Below are 21,279 nucleotides of genomic sequence, written 5' to 3' on the forward strand. Positions count from 1 at the left end.
CAAGGCTAAAAACACCTCAAATCATGAACACAGCCTGCAATGTGCGTGAAATCTTGCAAGCACATTCCCAATAGGTCAAGGAACAGATACCACCCTTCTCACATTGGCCTGTTATAGCGCCACCAGTGGGTCAACTTTTGCACAACACATTTTTGGAACAAAATGGACCAATCTTTGACGTCAGTAACGTCAAAGAGAGCAGTGCCTGCGATCTTGACATTTTGTACTTTTATAGCCATTGTTTTCCGGCTTGAAGCGAGCCCACAATTGTTTCGAAGGAACAATATTTTCTAGTTATTTATCTATCAGTCAGTCAACAGTAGACGGGAACTTCGGTTCCTTTCTACTCCTACATACTTAGTGAGAAAATGAAAATAAAAACATCAATGTGTTCAGTTTACAGTGGCGAAGTGTGCTATTATTTTTTATAGCAATCGGCCAAATGGTGGCGCTGTAGGAAGCCTTCGAAAGTGCGATCTTTGAACAGGTATAGCTCATGCTGTGTTATACATACAGCCATGAAACCTGTATACACTTATGCGTCTCCTCATGCCGAACAACTTTTACCCTCTAACTTTTGACCTCTGACCTTTAGGTCTCCCACAATTCGGAATTATATGAAAAACAGTAAAAATCTATCTCCTCCTGGGATTTTCGCGTCAAGTGCACAAAACTTTTTTCACATGAACTTTGGACCAATACGGTCAGATTGATCAACCAGATTTTTTTTAAAGTGAAATATAATTTTTTAATAATTTAATCAATATTGCGGTTTTATGCAAATTATTCTTCGGCCTCTAAATCATACATGCAAAGTTACACGTTCATGGCATTTGGCAAAGATGTGGAGGGTTAGTCAAAGTATCACTGAAACCAATTTTATTCCAATCGGCCAAAGGGGGGCGCTATACGAAGCGTCTGAAAATTCAAACTTCAAACGGGCATAAGTCATGACTCGTTTCGTTTGAAGACATGCAACTTGTTACACGCGTGCTTTGACTCAAGCGGAAGACATCTGTGTCGTTGTTAAGTAAGCTCCGCCCTTCAATTTTCCGCCATTTTGAGCAGTTTGTAAAACGCATAAACCCGCTTTTATTCTGGAATTTCGCGTCACGCGCACAAAACTTTTTTTACGTGAACTTTGGACCGATATCTAAAGATCTGTCAGATCGGATTTCTTTAACATTGAAACATGCTTTTTTAAATAATTCAAACAATATTGCATTTTTATGCAAATTATTCTTCTGCCTCTAAAACATACATGCAAAGTCACATTTTCATGACAAAATAGTGTAGAGGGTTAGTTCAAATATCACTGAAACCAATCTTACCCCAAATGGCCAAAGGGGGGCGCTATATAATTTTGAGCAGTTTGTAAAACGCTTAAACCCGTTTTTATTCTAGGATTTTTTTTGCAATTTGCATGAAACATTCTACACGCAATCTAAGGACCTTTATCTAACATGCCTATGAAGTGCACACAAAAAAATTATAAAATAATAATAATAAATATAGCTGCAAGCAGCGATAAAGTGTCCAAAGCCAAAAACACCTCAAATCATGAACACTACACAATCTTGCAAGCACATTCCCAATAGGTCAAGGAACAGATACCAACCTTCTCACATTGGCCTGTTATAGCGCCACCAGCGGGTCAACTTTTGCACAACACATTTTTGGAACAAAATGGACCTATCTTTGACGTCAGTAACGTCAAAGAGAGCACTGCCTGCGATCTTGACATTTTGTGCTTTTATAGCCATTGTTTTCTGGCTTGAAGCGAGCCCACAATTGTTTCGAAGGAACAATATTTTTCTAGTTGTGGGCTCGCCTATAAGGCGAGCACACTTTAGATATTGTCATTATTTCTATACTAGGCATACTAGGCAGTCAGTGCAAGTATCAAAAAACTTCGGTTCCTTTCTACTCCTACATACTTAGTGAGAAAATGAAAATAAAAACATCAATGTGTTCAGTTTACAGTGGCGAAGTGTGCTATTATTTTTTATAGCAATCGGCCAAATGGTGGCGCTGTAGGAAGCCTTCGAAAGTGCGAACTTTGAACAGGTATAGCTCATGCTGTGTTTTAGGTACAGCCATGAAACCTGTATACACGTATGCGTCTCCTCATGCCTAACAACTTTTACCCTCTAACTTTTGACCTCTGACCTTTAGGTCTCCCACAATTCGGAATTATATGAAAAACAGTAAAAATCTATCTCCTCCTGGGATTTTCGCGTCAAGTGCACAAAACTTTTTTCACATGAACTTTGGACCAATACGGTCAAACTAATCTCGGCGGATTTCTTTTAAAGTGAAATATAATTTTTTAATAATTCTATCAATATTGCGGTTTTATGCAAATTATTCTTCTGCCTCTAAATCATACATGCAAAGTTACACGTTCATGGCATTTGGCAAAGATGTGGAGGGTTAGTCAAAGTATCACTGAAACCAATTTTATTCCAATCGGCCAAAGGGGGGCGCTATACGAAGCGTTTGAAAATTCAAACTTCAAACGGGCATAAGTCATGACTCGTTTCGTTTGAAGACATGCAACTTGTTACACGCGTGCTTTGACTCAAGCGGAAGACATCTGTGTCGTTGTTAAGTAAGCTCCGCCCTTCGATTTTCCGCCACTTTGAGCAGTTTGTAAAACGCGTAAACCCGCTTTTATTCTGGAATTTTCGCGTCACGTGCACAAAACTTTTTTTACGTGAACTTTGGACCGATATCTAAAGATCTGTCAGATCGGATTTCTTTAACATTGAAACATGCTTTTTTAAATAATTCAAACAATATTGCATTTTTATGCAAATTATTCTTCTGCCTCTAAAACATACAAGCAAAGTCACATTTTCATGACAAAATAGTGTAGAGGGTTAGTTCAAATATCACTGAAACCAATCTTACCCCAAATGGCCAAAGGGGGGCGCTATATAATTTTGAGCAGTTTGTAAAACGCTTAAACCCGTTTTTATTCTAGGATTTTTTTTGCAATTTGCATGAAACATTCTACACGCAATCTAAGGACCTTTATCTAACATGCCTATGAAGTGCACACAAAAAAATTATAAAATAATAATAATAAATATAGCTGCAAGCAGCGATAAAGTGTCCAAAGCCAAAAACACCTCAAATCATGAACACAGCCTGGGATGTGCGTGAAATCTTGCAAGCACATTCCCAATAGGTCAAGGAACAGATACCAACCTTCTCACATTGGCCTGTTATAGCGCCACCAGCGGGTCAACTTTTGCACAACACATTTTTGGAACAAAATGGACCAATCTTTGACGTCAGTAACGTCAAAGAGAGCACTGCCTGCGATCTTGACATTTTGTGCTTTTATAGCCATTGTTTTCTGGCTTGAAGCGAGCCCACAATTGTTTCGAAGGAACAATATTTTTCTAGTTATAAATATAGCTGCAAGCAGCGATAAAGTGGCCAAGGCTAAAAACACCTCAAATCATGAACACAGCCTGCAATGTGCGTGAAATCTTGCAAGCACATTCCCAATAGGTCAAGGAACAGATACCACCCTTCTCACATTGGCCTGTTATAGCGCCACCAGTGGGTCAACTTTTGCACAACACATTTTTGGAACAAAATGGACCAATCTTTGACGTCAGTAACGTCAAAGAGAGCAGTGCCTGCGATCTTGACATTTTGTACTTTTATAGCCATTGTTTTCCGGCTTGAAGCGAGCCCACAATTGTTTCGAAGGAACAATATTTTCTAGTTATTTATCTATCAGTCAGTCAACAGTAGACGGGAACTTCGGTTCCTTTCTACTCCTACATACTTAGTGAGAAAATGAAAATAAAAACATCAATGTGTTCAGCCTACAGTGGCGACGTGTGCTATTATTTTATACAGCAATCGGCCAAATGGTGGCGCTGTAGGAAGCCTTCGAAAGTGCGATCTTTGAACAGGTATAGCTCATGCTGTGTTATACATACAGCCATGAAACCTGTATACACTTATGCGTCTCCTCATGCCGAACAACGTTTACCCTCTAACTTTTGACCTCTGACCTTTAGGTCTCCCACAATTCGGAATTATATGAAAAACAGTAAAAATCTATCTCCTCCTGGGATTTTCGCGTCAAGTGCACGAAACTTTTTTCACATGAACTTTGGACCAATACGGTCAGATTGATCAACCAGATTTTTTTTAAAGTGAAATATAATTTTTTAATAATTCACTCAATATTGCGGTTTTATGCGAATTATTCTTCGGCCTCTAAATCATACATGCAAAGTTACACGTTCATGGCATTTGGCAAAGATGTGGAGGGTTAGTCAAAGTATCACTGAAACCAATTTTATTCCTATCGGCCAAAGGGGGGCGCTATACGAAGCGTTTGAAAATTCAAACTTCAAACGGGCATAAGTCATGACTCGTTTCGTTTGAAGACATGCAACTTGTTACACGCGTGCTTTGACTCGAGCGGAAGACATCTGTGTCGTTGTTAAGTAAGCTCCGCCCTTCAATTTTCCGCCATTTTGAGCAGTTTGTAAAACGTGTAAACCCGCTTTTATTCTGGAATTTTCGCTCCACGTGCACAAAACTTTTTTTACGTGAACTTTGGACCGATATCTAAAGATCTGTCAGATCGGATTTCTTTAAAATTGAAACATGCTTTTTTAAATAAATTCAATGAATATTGCAGTTTTATGCAAATTATTCTTCTGCCTCTAAATCATACATGCAAAGTAACATGTTCATGGCATTTGGCAAAGATGTAGTGTTAGTCCAAATATCACTAAAACCAATCTTACTCCAATTGGCCAAAGGGGGGCGCTATATCATTTTGAGCAGTGTGTGAAACGCTTAAACCCGTTAGGATTTTCTTTTGCAATTTGCATGAAACATTCTACACACAATCTAAGGACCTTTATCTAATAGGCCTATGAAGTGCACACACACAAAATAAATAATAATAATAATAAATATAGCTGCAAGCAGCGATAAAGTGGCCAAAGCCAAACACACCTCAAATCATGAACACAGCCTGCAATGTGTGTGAAATCTTGCAAGCACATTCCCAATAGGTCAAGGAACAGATACCACCCTTCTTACATTGGCCTGTTATAGCGCCACCAGCGGGTCAACTTTTGCACAACACATTTTTGGAACAAAATGGACCAATCTTTGACGTCAGTAACGTCAAAGAGAGCACTGCCTGCGATCTTGACATTTTGTCCTTTTATAGCCATTGTTTTCTGGCTTGAAGCGAGCCCACAATTGTTTCGAAGGAACAATATTTTTCTAGTTGTGGGCTCGCCAGTACCTGGCGAGCACACTTTAGATATTGTCATTATTTATTTATTTATTTATCTAGTAAGTAGACGGGATTTTCGGTTCCTTTCTACTCCTACATACTTAGTGAGAAAATGAAAATAAAAACATCAATGTGTTCAGCTTACTGTGGCGACGCGTGCTATTACTTTTTACAGCAATCGGCCAAATGGTGGCGCTGCAGGAAGCCTTCGAAAGTGCGATCTTTGAACAGGTATAGCTCATGCTGTGTTATACATACAGCCATGAAACCTGTATACACTTATGCGTCTCCTCATGCCGAACAACTTTTACCCTCTAACTTTTGACCTCTGACCTTTAGATCTCCCACAATTTGGAATTATATGATAAACAGTAAAAATCTATCTCCTCCTGGAATTTTTGCGTTAAGCGCACAAAACTTTTTTCACATGAACTTTGGACCAATACGGTCAGATTAATCAACCAGATTTTTTTTAAAGTGAAATATAATTTTTTAATGATTCAATCAATATTGCGGTTTTATGCAAATTATTCTTCGGCCTCTAAATCATACATGCAAAGCTACACTTTCATGGCATTTGGCAAAGATGTGGAGGGTTAGTCAAAGTATCACTGAAACCAATTTTATTCCAATCGGCCAAAGGGGGGCGCTATACGAAGCGTCTGAAAATTCAAACTTCAAACGGCCATAAGTCATGACTCGTTTCGTTTGAAGACATGCAACTTGTTACACGCGTGCTTTGACTCAAGCGGAAGACATCTGTGTCGTTGTTAAGTAAGCTCCGCCCTTCAATTTTCCGCCATTTTGAGCAGTTTGTAAAACGCGTAAATCCGCTTTTATTCTGGAATTTTCGCGTCACGTGCACAAAACTTTTTTTACGTGAACTTTGGACCGATATCTAAAGATCTGTCAGATCGGATTTCTTTAACATTGAAACATGCTTTTTTAAATAATTCAAACAATATTGCACTTTTATGCAAATTATTCTTCTGCCTCTAAAACATACATGCAAAGTCACATTTTCATGACAAAATAGTGTAGAGGGTTAGTTCAAATATCACTGAAACCAATCTTACCCCAAATGGCCAAAGGGGGGCGCTATATAATTTTGAGCAGTTTGTAAAACGCTTAAACCCGTTTTTATTCTAGGATTTTTTTTGCAATTTGCATGAAACATTCTACACGCAATCTAAGGACCTTTATCTAACATGCCTATGAAGTGCACACAGAAAAATTATAAAATAATAATAATAAATATAGCTGCAAGCAGCGATAAAGTGTCCAAAGCCAAAAACACCTCAAATCATGAACACAGCCTGGGATGTGCGTGAAATCTTGCAAGCACATTCCCAATAGGTCAAGGAACAGATACCAACCTTCTCACATTGGCCTGTTATAGCGCCACCAGCGGGTCAACTTTTGCACAACACATTTTTGGAACAAAATGGACAAACTTTGACGTCAGTAACGTCAAAGAGAGCACTGCCTGCGATCTTGACATTTTGTGCTTTTATAGCCATTGTTTTCTGGCTTGAAGCGAGCCCACAATTGTTTCGAAGGAACAATATTTTTCTAGTTATTTATCTATCAGGCAGGCAATCAGTAGACGGGATCTTCGGTTCCTTTCTACTCCTACATACTTAGTGAGAAAATGAAAATAAAAACATCAATGTGTTCAGTTTACAGTGGCGAAGTGTGCTATTATTTTTTATAGCAATCGGCCAAATGGTGGCGCTGTAGGAAGCCTTCGAAAGTGCGATCTTTGAACAGGTATAGCTCATGCTGTGTTATACATACAGCCATGAAACCTGTATACACTTATGCGTCTCCTCATGCCGAACAACTTTTACCCTCTAACTTTTGACCTCTGACCTTTAGGTCTCCCACAATTCGGAATTATATGAAAAACAGTAAAAATCTATCTCCTCCTGGGTTTTTTTCGATACGCGCACGAAACTTTTTTCACATGAACTTTGGACCAATACGGTCAGATTGATCAACCAGATTTTTTTTAAAGTGAAATATAATTTTTTAATAATTCAATCAATATTGCGGTTTTATGCAAATTATTCTTCGGCCTCTAAATCATACATGCAAAGTTACACGTTCATGGCATTTGGCAAAGATGTGGAGGGTTAGTCAAAGTATCACTGAAACCAATTTTATTCCAATCGGCCAAAGGGGGGCGCTATACGAAGCGTTTGAAAATTCAAACTTCAAACGGGCATAAGTCATGACTCGTTTTGTTTGAAGACATGCAACTTGTTACACGCGTGCTTTGACTCAAGCGGAAGACATCTGTGTCGTTGTTAAGTAAGCTCCGCCCTTCAATTTTCCGCCATTTTGAGCAGTTTGTAAAACGCGTAAACCCGCTTTTATTCTGGAATTTTCGCTCCACGTGCACAAAACTTTTTTTACGTGAACTTTGGACCGATATCTAAAGATCTGTCAGATCGGATTTCTTTAAAATTGAAACATGCTTTTTTAAATAAATTCAATGAATATTGCAGTTTTATGCAAATTATTCTTCTGCCTCTCATACATGCAAAGTAACATGTTCATGGCATTTGGCAAAGATGTGTAGAGTGTTAGTCCAAATATCACTAAAACCAATCTTACCCCAATTGGCCAAAGGGGGGCGCTATATCATTTTGAGCAGTTTGTGAAACGCTTAAACCCGTTAGGATTTTTGTTTGCAATTTGCATGAAACATTCTACACACAATCTAAGGACCTTTATCTAATATGCCTATGAAGTGCACACACACAAAAAAATAATAATAATGAATATAGCTGCAAGCAGCGATAAAGTGGCCAAAGCCAAAAACACCTCAAATCATGAACACAGCCTGCAATGTGCGTGAAATCTTGCAAGCACATTCCCAATAGGTCAAGGAACAGATACCACCCTTCTTACATTGGCCTGTTATAGCGCCACCAGCGGGTCAACTTTTGCACAACACATTTTTGGAACAAAATGGACCAATCTTTGACGTCAGTAACGTCAAAGAGAGCACTGCCTGCGATCTTGACATTTTGTACATTTATAGCCATTGTTTTCTGGCTTGAAGCGAGCCCACAATTGTTTCGAAGGAACAATATTTTCTAGTTATTATTATTATTTTTAGATGTGGTTTGCTGTTATTATATTGTTTTTTTGATATACGACTGCATTGACTGAAGGATGCCAAACAAAAACAAATTTTACTCTTACGTACCTGTACAAAAGACGTAACAATAAAGTACAACCTTGAAACCTTGAGGAGAGCAGCCAGCCAACAGGAGGACGATCAGGGAAATGAGAACGCCGCCCAGGCAGACCTCCACACGCCCACATACCAGCCAGACCAGACCCTATAGGGAAAAATAGACTAAAACAAAATGAAAAAACAGCCAGCCCATAACAGTTACAAGGAGATTGCGCTCAAAAACTAAACATTTTGGTCACAAGTAAAAAAGTGGGCGTAACATTGATCAATAAAGAATGAAAGTACACACACACACACACACACACACACACACACACACACACACACACACACACACACACACACACACACACACACACACACACACACACAAACACACACACACACACACACACGTGTACACACACACACACACACACACACACACACACACACACACACACACACACACACACACACACACACACTGGTAGAAAATAGAATTCCATCAGTTAATCCCCTGTGATGGGATGACTTCCTGCTGTCTTTCTCAATAAAGAAACATAATGTACCAAAAGGAGATCTAGTGAACTGCCCACCTACTTTTCTGATTTCCTCTTTTATTCTATTTTAAGAGCTTGTTCTTTTTTAAATATACCATTCAGGCTACTTATAAGAGATACTGTGCCTTCATTGCAAGAAAGTGTTTTTCTTATGTTTCTGAAAAGACACATTGAAAAAAAAAGTGACATGACTTATTTTTCATTAAACCCATTAAAACCCGGAAAGCATCCGTGTCATTTTAGATTTTAGCGTTGGATATTCAAAAATAGCAGATGTACATGTACAAGCACATTATTCTTTAACACAAATCTTCTCTTCTGGGCGTCCCTGGCACAAAATCAGATGGCTGGTCCGCAGCCAAATATATATCAATTTGGGGGTCCTTGTCTCCTCTCCTCTCCTCTCCTCTCCTCTCCTCTCCTCTCCTCTCCTCTCCTCTCCTGTCCAATGAAGGAAAGATAATCCATTTCTCACTTGAAGTCTGAGAAGTCAATGACCCTAATATGGATCTGTGTGCAAAGAGATATGAGTTCTGTCTCTGAGGACTAATATGCAGCCCCTCAGACTGACGGCTGAGTGACAGGGGTTAACTGCCAAAGAGGAGCGACCATGGTTTCCGAGGTGTAAAGCAGACCCTCCTGGACCTCTCTCTCACTCTTGACATCATCCACAGGAACCCTAGATTGAAATGGGTATATATATATGATGCCCGAGGCAGAGGGTCGATATACAGAGGTCATTTCCTTTTTATTCCTACAATCCTGCACTTCTGGAAGTGTGCATTATGGCTCCTTATTGTTAAAGGACATGACAGACATGACAGTGTCGTACATCACATCAATCTATTTATATATGTCTGTGCGCACAATGAATAGACAGCAGATGTAGGCTGTAGCAGTGATGTTAAAGCTTTTTAATATCAAGGAGTGACAAGGACCATTATTTATTCAGCATTCGAGCCGCCGACCACCGTTTGTTGAGATGTAGCCTTTCAGACCCAAACTGTAGAATATTTGGTTCTCTTTGGATATGATTTTATCCACAATTCCATGCTGTATTGATGTGGTACCATAGGAGAGATTAAACAGGCAAATGTTGATCAAAATAACAATTCTTCTACATTCTCTATTTGTGTAGACATCTTCTAAATTAAGTAATTCAGATGTTTAACAAAACCAAATGGATTTGGTTTCATTTTACACTCTCAAGAGTTAAATATCTATAATATGGTTGGTTACCAACTCTCCATCATCCATCATCTAGGGACCACCTTGAACCCCCTCAGGGACCACTGGTTGAAAATCACTGGGATATTAGCATACTATACCATATGGTTCTCAGACTTTTCGGGCTATGGCCCCCAAAACAATCATATTTAAACTAGGGACCTGATAAGCATTTGGAATTGTACTGTAGGAGTTGAGGCATGACATTTAGTTTGACTCGGTTCCACAGATAGAAATTGTGAAAATACCCGATCTACAAGCTCACAGCGCCTTGCAAAATCTGCTATTTTCTAAAAATATATATGTTTTTGTCTCGTTCTATATTACCTGACGATTTGTCCAATGTTTGACCAGGTTTTATAATGTAGTCAAAAACTCAGGTTTATTAATATATTAACTGGGCAATTTATGTTACAGCAGATAATAAACACTCTAACACAGTAAACATACATAAACAAGAACATAGTACATAGTACCAGTTGGATTATGGTGACATAATATATCGTCATGCAGGTGCCTCCATACTCAAGCCTCTGGACTCAATTTACCATTCAGCTTTGAGGTTTATTACTGGTGCAAATTTCAACACTCATCATTGCGACCTGTATGGTATGGTGGGCTGGGGTTCTTTGTCGGAGAGGCGCAATTATCATTGGCATCTCTTCATTTATAAAGGCCTGGTTGGAAAACTGCCACCATACATCTCCTCCATGCTATGTGAGAAACCTAGTTACATTCAAACTCGCTCCAGCGATTGGCTGGTCCTTAAGGTCCCCTTTGCTAATTCAGAACTGGGAAAGACTGCCTTTAGCGTTAGTGCACCTGATTCTTGGAATCTCTTGCAACAAGATTTTAAGATGAGTACCCTAGCATCTGTTGGTCATTTCAGGAGTTTACTTAATAACCGTGGATTACAAGTATGTAATTGTTTTCACTGATTGTGTAATTGTTTTTCACTGATTGTTGTCAACACTGCTTTATTTCTGTATTCATTCTGTTGTAATTCTCGGCATCATTGTAAATGAGGATCTCCCTCAATTGATCTTTTCGAGAAATTAAATAAAGGTTGAATGAATGAATGAATGAATAATACGTTTATTTATGTATGCCATGCTATGGCATAATCTATGTTGTCATGACTCAAGATTATAGTGTGAGTCATTTTCCTGATGTTAGCCCACTAAAATTATTGCAGTAAACACATGCAATCATGGTTTTAATGCTTTTACCATGTTTTTGTTTCAGTAACAAGCTGTTACCCGTGAATTAACTGCACTGTGCACAACATCATTGAGGGTCAACTATAGTCTAGAAAAGAAGTGTGCAAGAAGTACTGGGCCACAGAAACATGTAGCCCTGTACAGTATATTCAGTTAGACGCTTTCACAAGTAGTTCTTTTACACTTTATTTGCTTGTTGAGATGGAGAAAAAACTTGGTAAAAGGGGGGCTCCGATTACTGAAAACAACACAAGGGAATTTCCAGGGTAACAGGAAAAGTAGGCACCTATCGGTGTAAAATTGGCTATTTTTGTCCAAAATGTAAAAAAGAACATTTGGAAAATGTGTACATGATTAGAACTTGATTGAACATTCAACATAATATTACATGCGATTGACATAGCCCTAGTGCTTTACGTACTCAAAGTCGCTTAAATATATTTCTACAATTGCCACAAATTGCTACAAAACATACCGTATAAACATAGGGCCTATAAAAACATATTTCCAGTCATTTTGGGCATAAACAAGAAGTTGAAGGGTACATTTAAGTCTGATAAAGATGTACAGTGCATATACTAAATTAGGCTAATTGAGTAAATTTTTCAAATAAAAAGAATAAAGAAATACTTTTCTTTGGACAAAATAGCCAATTTTACATTGAGGTGCCCACTCTTCCTGTATCTTTTCCCAGCATCAGCTTTATCTATCATAACGTAATTGTGGCCTTTCATTACTCATTTTCAGTAAGTCATAAAAATAGCCTAACAAGCTTCCTCAGAGTAATGTAGTGTTGAACTCACCGTTTCCTGCTTGGCGGTCGTGTAATCTTTTACCTCTTACAGTATATCACTTTTACACCCTCTCATAAAACGTGATGCCTGTCTAGGCCCTCTACAGTAATGCAATGCAATGTGTTTGAATTTGTACCTTTATTGTGTGCCTTTTACAGAATATCTGTTAGAATATCTGATTCACTCACACGTGAGTGAATCCACATTATCAGACTGGCTAATGCCAGGAAAAAGGAATCATGCAACTAATTGCCTGTGTGATAAATGGATGACTACGCAACCAACAGACTTTAAAAAGGACAGGTTTTACTTCAGTTAAGTTTACAGTAGATGCTCTGCTTGAGTAGAAAGCAGGTGAGGATGGGCTACAAACACAGAGACTGCATCGAGAGGCCTTTAGCTGCGCTTTTTGAACGACTTGGTTCGGTCATTGGCTCACACCCTGTCTTTTTCTTGGTCGTTCCTCTCATAATCTCCGCAGTGCTCAGCGGAGGCTTCGCTTTCCTAAAAGAAAGGGAGGACAATGACATCGAGCGACAGTTCACGCCAAGGAAAGGCCCCTCCAAGGTGGCGAGAGACTTCGTCTGAGAGCACAATGAGTTGGCATTTTCAAGCCAGAGACTCTACACAAAGGGCAACTTTGCATCAGTCATTGCCATATCGAAAAACAATTCAAATGTACTAACACAAGATGCTATTGAGGACATAATGGCACTGAACAATAGGATACTTGGCATCACTGTGGAGCAAGGGGAGTTGCGTTTCAGTGACTTGTGCGCCAAGGCTGAGGGACGATGTGTGTCAAATGACATACTGGACATATTTCGCTCTGATGTCAATAGAACCGACAAGACAGCCATCACGTACCCTATGCACACGTTCAGAGCTAGACAAATATTTCTGGGTTCTGTTCTGGGTGGAATTAGCACAGATGCCACTGGGCTGGTCACTTGTGCGAGGGCCGTGAGACCCTTCTACTTCTTAGGGAATCAGGAGAGCATGGCTGAAGTCACAAAAATGTGGCTGAGAGAATTCAAACATCTCATGTCCACTGAGACGGAAAACAAACACATTCAAGTATGTACAACTGTAACAAACCTGCTTCACACCAAAAGCATGATAGTTTAGCAAAGTTGTAATGACATATACAGTACATTGTATTCTGTATAAGGGCTTGAGCCAAGTGCCTAAAAAGGATATTATAATGTAAACAAACAGACATAACAAAGGCATTTGTAGGTGCATTTACTAAAGTTAAAGCTTGCAACAAGCACACATTAAAGTACAGGTTTTCACCTCCTTTGTGACCATCTGATTTGCAAGGTTGTGTGTATGCATCTCACTTTCCTGTGATTCAAATTGATGTTGTTGCTGTTATATTTTGAAGAGAACTTGTGTTGGATGTTCCTATGTGTTAGGGTTAGGGTTAGTCATTATATTTAATATTTTACAGTACTTTACTGATTCTGATGCTCCACTCTTTCCATAATGATGTTGTAAATTGGATTTTGCACTGATTACTCACACTGTTTATCACTGGTCAGGTCACCTACTACACATCAAAGTCCAAACAAGAGGAGATTGAGAACCACACCAGAGATGGCTTCCCATTATTCCTCATCACATATGCCATTGCCATCACCTTCTCAGTGATGTCCTGCCTACGGTAAGCACAGATCACACTGGCTCAAAATGCCCATTTTCTTTAGGTTGAGATTTCGTCTCTGTTGGGTGGAAACCCATTACGTTTGACCATTTTCAACAGTTTTTGAGCGGTACTCCTGGAAGGAACTAAGCAGCTCCAACATCTGGCTTTGTCCGGTCCCCAAAAAATCTCCGGCCCTCCAGAAATCTCCGGCCTCTGAAGTGTGGCCTACATCTGGCCTAGATATGGCCTACATCTTGGCACAAATGGCTCAGAGTTTGTTGTATGCCCAGGGTCCCATTGGCCAAGCTTTGCATGACGCGTTATGATTGGCCAGCGGGACGCTTAATTCATAAATAGCACTGCTCACTTCACACTGGGCATGATTTTTATTATATTTTGACACTTGCTTTGACAATGTAAACGTTTGTTTTGTCATGCCAATAAAGTTCCTTTGAAAAAGGACTTGAATTTACACACACCCTCTTAAGGTGCACTGTGCTGTGTGTCCTTCCAACAGACGGGACAACGTTCGTAACAAGGTGTGGGTGTCCTCTCCATCGCTCTGGCGGTGCTCTCTTCCTTTGGCCTGATGCTCTACCTGGGAGTGCCCTTTGTCATCACTGTGGCAAACTCACCTTTCCTCATACTAGACCGTGAGCTAGCACCGTACATATGGGGTCATCGGTACCATCTGGGGGGATTAATCCTCATAGTGATTTTTGGGAAGGTATACACCCCTAGTACTAGGAAAAATGTGATAGCCTTGCAGTGGAGGTAGCTTTTTGTGTGTTATCACTCCTTTTATAACCACATGCCAAAACAGTTTTCAAAATCCGAATGGGAACATTCTACTTCAAACTGATGGTTCTCTCTTAATATTGACCCTATCTCTTTGATAAATGGTTGGGATAAAGCTCAGACTATATATTCCTCACTAATGTTGTTAATATTTGCATATCTATAATTGTTTTTTATTACAGGCAGTGACAACATAGTGACTATAATTATGACATACTCCTCTGTGAACCATGGCTCCACATTATTTGGTCATCGGTACCATCTGGGGGGAAAGATTCTCATAGTGATTTTTGGGAAGGTATACATCCCTAGTATTAGGAAACATTTGATAGCCTTGCATCTGTGGTAGCTTTCTGTGTGTTATCACTCCATTTATAACAACATGCAAAAAAGAAATTCAAAATCCGAATGGAACATTCTACTTCAAACTGATGGTTGGTTCTCTCTTATTATTCATCATATCTCTTTGAAAAATGGTTGGGATAAAGTTCAGACTATATATATATTGTCCAGTAAGGTGGTTAAAATTTGCATATCTAGAATTATTCTTTATTACCGGCAGTGACATATAGTGACTAATTATGACATAATACGCCAGGGCCCCAAATTTGGGGTCATCGGTACCATCTGGGAGGGAATGATTCTCATATTGACTTTTGGGAAGGTATACATCCCTAGGACTAGGACATATGTGAGAGCCTTGCATCTGGGGTAGCTTTCTGTGTGTTATCACTTCATCTATAATCACATGCCAAAACACAGTTTTCAAAATCCAAATGAAAAATTCTACTTCAAACCGATGATTCTCCCTTAGTATTGATGCTCTGTCTTTGAAAAATGGCAAGGATAAAGCTCAGACTATATACTTTTCATAAAAGTTGTTAAAAATAGCATCTCTAGAAATGGTATCTATTACAGGCAGTGACAATATACTGTACTGTAGTGTAGTGACTACATTACATAAGATGTACTTTTGTTTTCATGAAAGATGTAACACAAAGGGTTCCTTAAACCATGTTTACATACATATATTCTAAGGAAATGTATTGTGAAATTCATTAAACAAAATATAGTGCAAGTGTGTAAGAAAATATCCAAAATGCTCACTATTTGATCCACTTGTCCTAGTATAGAAATCCTGGGTACTCTAATTTCTTGGTTTTCATATGTGTAGAATCCATACCTCACACTAGTGTCTTTCGAGATTTAATACTGATCAGCGGGGCAACCCTTTGCAAGAAACGAATTCGTTGGTTGACCTTTTTGATTACCTTGGTAGTCATTTTTTCACTGGATAGCCTCCAGGATGCAACCCAGGTAGCAGATGTGTTTTTTTCTTTCAATCACAGTGTCACCTACTTTAATTGTGAAGTTCTCAACTAGGCTAAGTTTCTGACTAGATCCAAAGAGGATACATTCAGTTTTGCCTAGGTGAATTGAGAGTCTGTTGTCATTGAGCCAGGTGCAGATCATGTTTAGTTCACGGTTAAGGGCCTTTTCAACCTGCAATATATCTCTGCCTGAGACTAGGAGAGCCGAGTCATCCGCGAACAGAAACAGATTGCAGTCACAAGCAGATGACATGTCGTTTACGTATATTAAGAACAACAGTGGTCCTAGTACACTCCCTTGAGGTACTCCACAGTTTACAGGGAGGGGGGGGGGGACAGGGTTCCGTTGACTTCCACCATATGTTCCCTCCCCACCAAGTAAGAGTGCATCCATCTCACTGCTGTGCTGTCAAGACCAATAGAAACAACTTGATGAATATTCATCTTTCACTTAACAAATAGAAACAACTTGATGAATATTCATCTTTCACTTAACAAATAGAAACAACTTGATGAATATTCATCTTTCACTTAATAAAGTGTTTGTGAAAAAACTGTCATTAACATGACACAGAACTGGCATTAATAATAATAATAATAATAGTAACATTATATAATAACATGGCAATATGTATCTTTTGCAACTACATCTGTGTTCTCCAACTCATAATCAGGATCAGAAAGTCCACCCACCACATCCTCCTGGCCTTCAACCTCCTGACTGGCACACAGTAAGGATGTAAGGATGAGGTTCCAGAGGTGGCTGCATCAGGGTCATATAGGAATTAAGTCTTTGTGATGTCTGCCTCATCATGACTAAATGCAGTAGCCTATCTATCACCAGCACTGAAGGTGTCCACCATGCTCAACAGCTTCTGCTCTGTTCTTGCTCTTCAGGGACAGTGATCCAGAATCCATTATGGTGCTGACAGACAAGTTCTAGCTTAGCCTCTATGGCATGGAGACCATGCATCTCAGCAGGCACTGTGTGAGATATCAAGCATATTACACATGGCCAGCACGGAAGAAGCACTTCATCATGTGTGTCATGAGAGAAAAGGTGACAACCTATTGACATGGTGTCTCCCTGCATGTTCAAACTGGTGAATGGGAAGTATACAGTAGGAAGAATTAAGTTGTCTACCCAAAGTCAGCCAGTCGGATGCACAGTGTCCAGGTAGACTGCTGCTATATCTGTTCAAATGTCTTTGGTCTAGTTGATACAAACCACTTCAGAGTGTAGCTGATACACTCAAGACTATTACCACTGAACTTGCCTGTCAGCCCTCCATATGCAAACACATGCATTTCCAGCGCTGAACTTTGCAACAGTATTGCAATGCAGCTGAGGAATGACTGTATAACATGTCATTCCTCTAACACTCTACATGTCAACCAGTGACCATAGCTGCTGCCTGCTTGGACACCTGGATAAGGAGTGATAAGATGTGAGATACCTTAACCTGACCTTTAGCACATAGGCCTAAGACTGAATGGCAATTGAATACGGTATATAACTGTAATCTACACCTATGCCCCCCAGGTACCCATATGAATCACCATAAGTTCACAGATTCCCTCACACAACTGAAATACAATGTGTTATTTTTAACAAAATGTTGTACAATCATTGGATCATTGCAATACAATGGATTTGGCAATAAATAATTAACTGATGGTAATTTCACTGATTCAGCCACATTCATTGAACCCTAAAACCTTGGGTTAGATAACCAATACCATCTTTCTAATAGGTTGAACAGTATCATAACGCTATTTAAGCTCCAGGCAGCCATCTTGGACGCCATCTTGAAAATGATGGCTTTATAAGACATATAAATTCCTACATCTTTAGTGTGTTCTTAAGCATGCCTAGAGGTACCAGAACTAGTTGAAAACCCTTTTATATAGGGGGGTTAAGTAGTATGTTTTCATAAATTGACCCAAGTAATTTTCGCCTAGTGTTATAAAATAAAATGCATGATAGCACCCATAAAGCTACCTCTGGTGCAAGGCTATCACATATTTTCTAACTCTAGACATGTATACCATGACAAAAATCACTATGAGCATTAATCCCCTCAGTTGGTACCGACCAACCCCAGTGGCTTACGGTCTATACTTGGTACACATTTTATTCAATTTTTTCAATCTTTAGTTTAACGTCTGTAAAAATATGAAATATATCGTCACTGTCGGGCAGAAACCGCGTATCTCCAAGTTTCAAATTTGTATGTTTTTCCGTAAAATAAAAGACTGTCGCACAAAACTAGTGATAATAGCAGATCTACAAGAACACAACGCCTCATGATGTGAGGCTTTGTGTGCTTGTAGATCAGCTATTTTCACTATTTTAAATTGTTTTTAAAATAATAAAAAAGTAAGGTTTTGGACATGTTACCACCCGACAACGACGATATACAGTATCCATGCACAAATCCACTATGAATTTTACACTCAAATGTAATTTTGTCCAATCCGGTCAAGGCCTAATGGTCAAGATTCAATGTATCCCCTGAGCATGCAGGCAGGCTCTATTGGCTCAATGGTAAAAAATATCAGCACAGAAACCGGGTTCAAATCCGGGGTAGAACACTGCATTTAAGTTTTCAGTTTTTCTGTTTTCATTATGGTGCAAGATGAGTTTCTGTGACACATTATTGTTCACCGTTACAATGTGTAATTTCCCAGGAATTGGCCTCAACAACATGTTCATCATGGTGTCCAACTGGCAGCACACCAAGGTGACGGACCCGGTGCCCACGAGGATGGCTCACACCTACCGAGAGGCTGCTATGTCCATCACCATCACCACCCTGACAGATGTTCTCAAGTTCTTCATAGGCACCACATCGTACTTCCCGTCGGTGCAGTCCTTCTGCCTGTACACCAGCACCTCCGTTCTGTTCTGCTACGTCTACGGCATCACCTTCTTCGGAGCCTTCCTGGCTCTCAACGGGAGGAGGGAAGCCAGCAACAGGCACTGGCTGACCTGCATGAAGGTTCCAAGAACTGCAGACCTCCAACATTCGTCCGAGATGTATGGTATCTGCTGTGTCGGAGGGGACTATGATAGATACACTGGAAAAGAGAAAACTCAGCCTGTCGGTAACTTCTTTAAGAATTACTACGGTCCGTTGCTGGTCAAGCCATGGTCCAAGGCGGTTGTGGTGTTTCTGTATGTAGCATATCTAGCTGGTAGCATCTATGGATGCTTCCAGACACAGCAAGGTACAGAACTTTACGATTTGGCTGAAGACAACTCCCACGTTACTGTGTATCACAGGAGGGACAGGGAGTTCTTTTCTAACTACGGTCCGAACATAATGGTCGTCGTTACGGAAGAATTCCCTTACTGGAATGGGAGCAAGAGGTCTGAACTTCAGGCCTGCATAGAAGACTTTAAAAAATTGCAGTTTGTGGACAAGGATTTATATATATCCTAGCTGGACTCCTATCTGGAGTCCTATGGACAAAATAATAGCCATTCTAGTTTAGACAATAAAGACATCTTTCTCAAAAATCTCTCTTTGTTTCTACAATCGTCTCCTTATTTAGGACAAGACGTGACCTTAGCGGAAAACTCCGTCCACGCCTCTCGTTTCTTCATTCAGACGGTTCACGTAGCCGACGCCAGAGTGGAAATGGAAATGTTCAAGGGCCTGAAGGACATCGCCAACCACTGCGCCGCCGCCCCTTTGCTAACCTACCACCCGGCGTTCATTTTCTACGATCAGTATGACGTAATAGTCAGCAGCAGCGTCAAGAACATCGGCGTGATAACCGCCGTGATGTTCGTCGTCTCCCTGCTGCTGATTCCCAACCCGCTGTGCTCGCTGTGGGTGACGTGTTCCATCGGCTCCGTGATCTCAGGGGTGACCGGCTTCATGGCGCTGTGGGACGTCAGTCTAGATTCCATATCCATGATCTTATTCACCATGTGCATTGGCTTCACGGTTGACTTCTCCGCTCACGTGTCCTACGCCTTCGTCTCCAGCAAGAAGCCGAGTCTGGACGAGAAAGTCGTGGAGGCGCTCTCAGATTTAGGCTATCCCATTCTGCAAGGGGCCCTTTCAACCATTTTAGGCGTGGCAGTGTTGTCCACGTCTCAGTTTCACATTTTTAGGACGTTTTTTAAGATCATGTTCTTAGTGATGGTGATTGGGATGGTTCATGGACTGGCTTTCATTCCAGTGATTCTGACTTTATTTACATGCAGCTCAGATGAATCAAAAAGAAAACAAACAGTTTTTAGCATAGGAAACAATGAACACTGCTGATAATACAGTAATTCTGATAGGCACTGTTAACAAATGAGAGACATTGCAGACGCCTTACCGCTTATCCCTAAACGTCTTTGTCTTTTTTTTTTTTACCATTTTGAAAAAAATGTAAATACTTCAAATAGCCGATCTACATCGACACATTGTGAGCTTGTAGATCAGCTATTTGAACATTTAAAAAAAATACCTTTTAGCTTGTGACCCAAAAGAGAAATTTTACGTATTCCCGGGCCACAAACTAGAGAAAACAACGCTGTTGTGAGCTTGCAGATCATTGAAAATCATTGAATTTGTTGTTAATTCAAGAAATTCCCATGCTTTTTGGGAATCTTTTTTGAAAAGGTTTTGAAATAATAATAATTAAAAACAAATCGTTGGAAACCAAAAACAAAGGGAACCCTAAAAATGAGTCCCGACCCCACTGCCTGGGTAACAGTGCTGTAGTATATATATATATATATTAGGGATGCGAATCTCGACCACTGAGGCGATACGATACGGACCTCGATACACTGCCAGCGATACGATATAATTGCGATACATTGAAATCCTGCCGATACGATACATCGCGATCCACCCCTGTTCCCGATACGATGCGATACGATTCACCACGATTCAAGCCCAAATCCCCAAATTTACAAAACATAGCGACTAAACATTTATGAAATTTAAATTCAAGGCAATTTATTGTTTCACTGTAGTACTAGGCTCTGTCTAACAACCCAACATAGGCCTATAGTATTCTGGGAGAACACAAAGCTGCTGGCTATTGTAGAATTGTTAACTAATCATATAGAAGGCCTATGTCATTATTAGTAGGCCTATATGTCTTCAACTGGGAGTCAGGGACCCCAATCCAGGGTTATTACAGGGGGCCTGCCAAATATTTGTGTGATACAGTAGGCTATAATGCCTAGCCTACAGCGAAGGTCCCTGCTTGA

General features: G+C 39.9%; 1 pseudogene across 1 annotated transcript; it reads left to right on the forward strand.

Moving 5' to 3' along the window:
• The first annotated feature begins 12,638 nt into the window (after nucleotides 1-12,638).
• LOC308306743 (patched domain-containing protein 3-like) lies at nucleotides 12,639-20,335 on the forward strand (annotated as a pseudogene). Its single transcript has 4 exons — nucleotides 12,639-12,860; nucleotides 13,823-13,944; nucleotides 14,444-14,579; nucleotides 18,747-20,335. The product of its transcript is annotated as a patched domain-containing protein 3-like (transcript).
• The last annotated feature ends 944 nt before the right edge of the window (nucleotides 20,336-21,279 follow it).

Source organism: Nannobrachium achirus (genome assembly GCF_963921795.1).
Source record: "Nannobrachium achirus genome assembly, chromosome: 21".
NCBI classification, from domain to species: Eukaryota; Metazoa; Chordata; class Actinopteri; order Myctophiformes; family Myctophidae; genus Nannobrachium; species Nannobrachium achirus.